Raw genomic sequence first — 6,000 nt, forward strand, 5'->3', positions numbered from 1 at the left:
AGGCTGAAAAAAAAAAGCCTAGGCATAAGTGGGTTGGAGATATGGCTGGAAGCAGTCATGAGTGTGTGGAATAGTTAAAACCAAAACCATCCTGTTTATCTCTTTAGTTCAGGAACCGAAGACCTGTGTAAAGATCTGCTTGAACAAGAGAAGCCTGCGTTATTTTCTTAATTTGACTCCTGTAAGCCATGCCAATTAAGAGTACGCTTAGAGAAAACTAAGAATGTGTGTCTCCTTCATCGCCACAGTGACCAGTTCTAGTTTTCCCACTTAATCATTTTAGTCCCCGTGCTCTGTTCCAGTCAAGCAATACACAATCCAGCTCCTCACAGACTGGCAGTTCGCAGTTTCTGCTCCAGTAGCCGGGCTGCCACAACTATGTGAGGATCTGAGCAAAGGAACTAGTGAGTACCTTTGCACGAGGCAGTTGGGCCCTGAGTTACAACCCTGTCAGGAATCTCTGGCAGTATCATAGCCCCTTGGGGGACCCCAGTGCTCCTACATGCAAGTAGCGGTCCTGGAGCTCGACACGTGGCATCGCGGAAATCAACTGAAACCAGTGCTGGACTTGCAGTGTCTGTATTTACAAAGCCAGCTGTTCTGGGTCTAATCCAAAGCCCACTGGCGCCAATGAAAAACTCTCACTGACTTCCAACGGATTTGGATTGAGCAATTGAACAGGTGATTGAACCTGTACAACACCAAGCAGAATCAGCCCTCCACTTGAAAAAAATTCCTCCTTGAATTACTAACAGAAGGCCAAAAAGTACATAAAAAATGGCCCTTCACAGCATCTGCCATCCTCACCAGGACATCCTGTCTTTGTACCTCAGTGTTCTTGGGCTTCTTTTCCAAAGCTGCCACCTCTTGCTGGAGAGTCCCAGCCTTCTTTAGAGCAGCGGCCTCTTCCTGCAATGCAACTTGCACACCATTCCCACGTTCTGCCATCTGCCTCTCTGCAGCAGTAAAAGGGAAGGAGAAAGGGAAAAGTCAACATAATCCAACAGATTTGCAACCTGCAGAGAAACTTTATTTTCTTATCTGCCAGTCTGTGTTTTCCAGGCCTTAAGCCCACAGAACTTTCAAAGCAGACCTAAGTAAGGGAAACTTGCGGGCAGAGAAAAGAAGAAAGAAAGTGGCGAGGTTCAGAAGACCACGAACATGTGTGGAAAACCAGGGCTAAGGACATAGCAGCACATCACCCACAGCATTAGAAGCAGGTAGAACCAACATTAATGAAACAAGGACAGAGAGAGTAGGTGAGAATCAGATCTAGTGTCTTACAGGCAAAGGAAAAAGAAGTGCCAGCCACTGGAACTTGGCCTATTAAAAGTCTCCCCATCTCGGGACACTACACTTTTCCTTTGTGTGGTATATCAGAGATATGCTTGTCCGTTCAGCCCAGCAGATGGAGTTACGTTACCAGATCTTGCTGAGCTTGCTCCTTCTGCTCATGCAGGTCTCGTACGGCTGCTGCCACTCTGTCCGCTGTGAGCTCTGCAGGTAGGCTGCCAGTCTGAGAAACAGTTCGGTCCCCGACCAGACTGTGCTCTGAGGAGAGAAACCATTCTGTTTCAAGCTTTAATTGAAAGCTCTCCAACAATAACACCTCTTTACACACGGGAGAAGGTGGCAATGCCTTTGACACCATCCTAGAGCTCACTTTACAGCGAGATGTGTGTCGCAAGCTTAAGTTCTTTGGATGACCACCAACGTCAGTGCTGCCACAAGAAAGAATGCACATGCCCTACAACTTGAGGTGACTTGGGCCCTATTTCATTGTGATGCTGGTCATTTCTCCACATACAAACACCGACTCAGCTCTCTGCCTGGATGTCAGGCACTAACAATTCCCAAGACACGAGCCAGCCTAAACTGAAAGGATCACAGAATCACAGAATCACAAGGTTGGAAAGGACCCATTGGATCATCGAGTCCAACCATTCCTAACACTCCCTAAACCATGTCCCTAAGTACTTCATCCACCCGTTCCTTAAACACCTCCAGGGAAGGCGACTCGACCACCTCCCTGGGCAGTCTGTTCCAGTACCCAATGACTCTTACTGTGAAGAATTTTTTTCTGATGTCCAACCTGAACCTCCCCTGACGGAGCTTCAGGCCATTCCCTCTAGTCCTGTCCCCTGTCACTTGGGAGAAGAGGCCAGCTCCCTCCTCTCCACAACCTCCTTTCAGGTAGTTGTAGAGAGTAATAAGGTCTCCCCTCAGCCTCCTCTTCTCCAGGCTAAACAACCCCAGCTCTCTCAGCCGCTCCTCATAAGACTTGTTCTCCAGCCCCCTCACCAGCTTTGTTGCTCTTCTCTGGACACGCTCCAGAGCCTCAACATCCTTCTTGTGGTGAGGGGCCCAGAACTGAACACAGTACTCGAGATGCGGTCTCACCAGTGCTGAGTACAGAGGGAGAATAACCTCCCTGGACCTGCTGGTGACCCCATTTCTGATACAAGCCAAGATGCCGTTGGCCTTCTTGGCCACCTGGGCACACTGCTGGCTCATGTTCAGTCGGCTGTCAACCAGCACCCCCAGGTCCTTCTCTTCTGTGCAGCTCTCCTGCCATTCTTCCCCCAGTCTGTAGCGCTGCATAGGGTTGTTGTGCCCCAAGTGTAGGACCCGGCATTTGGCCTTGTTAAACCTCATCCCATTGGTCTCGGCCCAGCAGTCCAGCCTGTTCAGATCCCTTTGCAGAGCCTCCCTACCCTCCAGCAGGTCGACACTTCCTCCCAGCTTAGTGTCATCTGCAAACTTGCTAAGGGTGCACTCGATGCCTTCATCCAGGTCATTGATAAAGACATTGAACAGAGCTGGACCCAGTACTGAGCCCTGAGGAACTCCACTTGTGACTGGCCTCCAGCTGGAGTTAACTCCATTGACCACCACTCTCTGGGCCCGGCCATCCAACCAGTTTTCAAGCCAGGAGAGTGTGCGCCTGTCCAGGCCAGAGGCTGACAGTTTCTGAAGCAGAATGCTGTGAGAAACTGTGTCAAAGGCTTTACTGAAGTCCAAGAAGACTACATCCACAGCCTTTCCCCCATCCAGTAGTTGAGTGATTTTGTCATAGAAGGTGATCAGGTTAGTTTGGCAAGATCTGCCTTTTGTAATCCCATGTTGACTGGGCCTGATCACCCGGTTCTCTTGCGTGTGCTTCATGATAGCACTCAAGATTACCTGTTCCATGACTTTCCCTGGCACTGAGGTGAGACTGACAGGCCTGTAGTTCCCCGGATCCTCTCTGCAACCCTTCTTGTATATGGGCACAACATCAGCCAGCCTCCAGTCTAGTGGGACTTCCCCAGTCAGCCAGGACCTCTGGAAGATGATGGATAGGGGTTTGGAAAGGACATCCGCCAGTTCCTTCAATACTCTTGGGTGGATCCCATCCGGCCCCATAGACTTGTGGACGTCTAGCTGGGCAAGCAAGTCTCTAACCGCCTCCTCTTGGATCACGGGAGCCTCAATCTGCCCCTCTAACTCTTGGATTTGTAAACAGAAGGAACAACTTCCTTTGCTATTAAAGACTGAGGCGAAGAAGGCATTAAGTACCTCAGCCTTGTCCTTATCCCCTGTCACTGTTATTCCTTCTGCATCCACTAGAGACTGGATATTCTCCCTCGTCCTCCTTTTCCTGTTAATGTACTTGTAGAAAGACTTTTTGTTGTCTTTCACAGACTTAGCGAGTTTTAATTCTAGTTGGGCCTTGGCCCTCCTGATTTTTTCCCTGCACGATCTCACTTCGTCCCTGTAGTCCACCCAAGACGCCTGTCCTTTCCTCCAGAGCACATAGAGCTTCTTCTTCTTATTGACGCATCTTGAGATCTCCCTGCTCCACCAAGCTGGCTTTTCCCCCCACCGGCTCCTTTTCCGGAACACAGGGATGGCCTGCTCTTGAGCTGATAGGATTTCATTTTTCAAGAGCGCCCAACCCTCATGGACTCCCTTGCCCTGAAGGACTGTTTCCCATGGGACTTTGCTAATCAACCTTCTGAACAGGCCAAAGTCTGCCCTCTGGAAGTTTAATGTGACTGTTTTGCTAACCCCCTTCTTAATCCCATCTAGAACTGAAAACCCTATCATCTCATGATCACTTAATCCCAGGCGTCCTCCAACCGTCAAATCAGACAAAGCTTAAGTTCTTTGGATGACCACCAACGTCAGTGCTGCCACAAGAAAGAATGCACATGCCCTACAACTTGAGGTGACTTGGGCCCTATTTCATTGTGATGCTGGTCATTTCTCCACATACAAACACCGACTCGGCTCTCTGCCTGGATGTCAGGCACTAACAATTCCCAAGACACGAGCCAGCCTAAACTGAAAGGATGTGTCTACCACACCAGGATTACAGAGCACCACCCCTCCCTCCCTCCCTCTGCTTTTCAATATGTGCTCTATAGACTTGTTAACCCAGCTCCCACACTTGCCTGAACTCCAAGGAACTAAGTCTTTGCTGTCACAGGTCACACACCGTACGATTGTGTGCAGTTTGTCCAGCTGGGATCGGGCTTTGCAGTGAGCGCTTTTTGCCTGCTCACACTCTGCAGCCAGTGCATTTGTTCTGTTCTCTGCGCTACAAAGCCTCAAACGCAGTTCAGACATCTCATCCTCCAGCAGGTGCAAAGAGTCCCTCAAGCCCCGTTTGCCTGCTCGGGACTCCTCCAGATCCTGGAGCAGCTGCTTCTCCGGAGTTGCCAGGTCAGCCTCCCTCTCCAGCACTTCTTCCTGCAGCAACTGTATCTGTAACAGAGATGCACAGAGCCTCAGGGACAGCGCGGCTACCGGGGCAGCGAAGCCGGAGGCTGAGGCAGGAAAAATTACTTCAAGTAAAAAAACACACTGGAAACAGAAAGCAAAAAGGTTGGGGGTTTATATCAGCCTGTTATAAGAGCCTCAGAACTTGTTGAATTAACAGACAATTGCCCCGTAGTTACGTGCCCAGTAAGCCCAGCCACAGAGCCGTTTTCAACTTAGTGTTATGGTGGCCTATCAATATTTGCCACTTGTTATTTACGGATAAAAGAATGGCATTTCAGGAAACATTAGCCTTAAGCCCGTATTTAATAGGCTGAAGCTAGAGGATCAGTTCTCAGCCAAGTTCTTTCTTGCTGCACCACTTGATGGCACACTTGCATCAGCACACCGCAGGCTGAAGGCAGAACAAATCAGCAAGCAAATCCTGTCCAAAGTTGTTCCAATTTATTTGTTTTGCATCGTGAATGTACCCGTTTAATTGATTAAAGGAATCTAACAGTGTAGCACTGAGTAGGAATAAGCAGGGCATACAAAATAATTACACGAAGAAAGCCCAGTATTTTGCAATTCTAATCCTTGATATTCATTGGATGATTAATTACTGTTTCGTTCTTTCAGCAAGTTTGCATTACTGAGCCTTTTCTTCCAAAGGTGACCAATCTTCCTTGCCCAGTATTTTCTTCTTTCTCTGTCAGAAGTTTTGTAGCAGTTTTGTTCATCACACGTGTTGCTAGATGGTAAATGGAAATCAACGTATGTATGAGTAATAAAATTAAGATCCAACTTTATATCAAAGGAACATTCTCCACTGGGAAGAAACTATTTCTGAAACTGGTTAAGCAGCATAAGAGCGAGTGCCCTGGTGGGTTGGAGGACCACCAGGTCTCCTGTAAGACAGGAGAAAGACTGATTGCTTTGCTTTGCATCCATCTTCCTTATGTCCCCATCTGAAAAGTCAGTGCTCACCTCTGCTTTGCATCTAATGTTGGCGTGGGAATAAAAGCAACAGACTGCAAGTTGAATCTACTCTAACAGAGGCCATGTAAGCTGGTGAATTTAGGGAAGGGCCATTCTCACCTCTGCAGCCATAATTAATTTCTCTTCTGGTTTACATCAGCGGCTTGTACTTCCACCATTATTCATCCGTCTCAGCCACAACCTCTTGGTCTTTGAATGCTGTTTTGGTATTATTAGTATGTCCTTTCCACCTCATTTAATTCTACCCTATCGCTTATC

The sequence above is a fragment of the Cuculus canorus genome, chromosome 4 (assembly GCF_017976375.1).
Source record: "Cuculus canorus isolate bCucCan1 chromosome 4, bCucCan1.pri, whole genome shotgun sequence".
In the NCBI taxonomy this organism is placed as follows: Eukaryota; Metazoa; Chordata; class Aves; order Cuculiformes; family Cuculidae; genus Cuculus; species Cuculus canorus.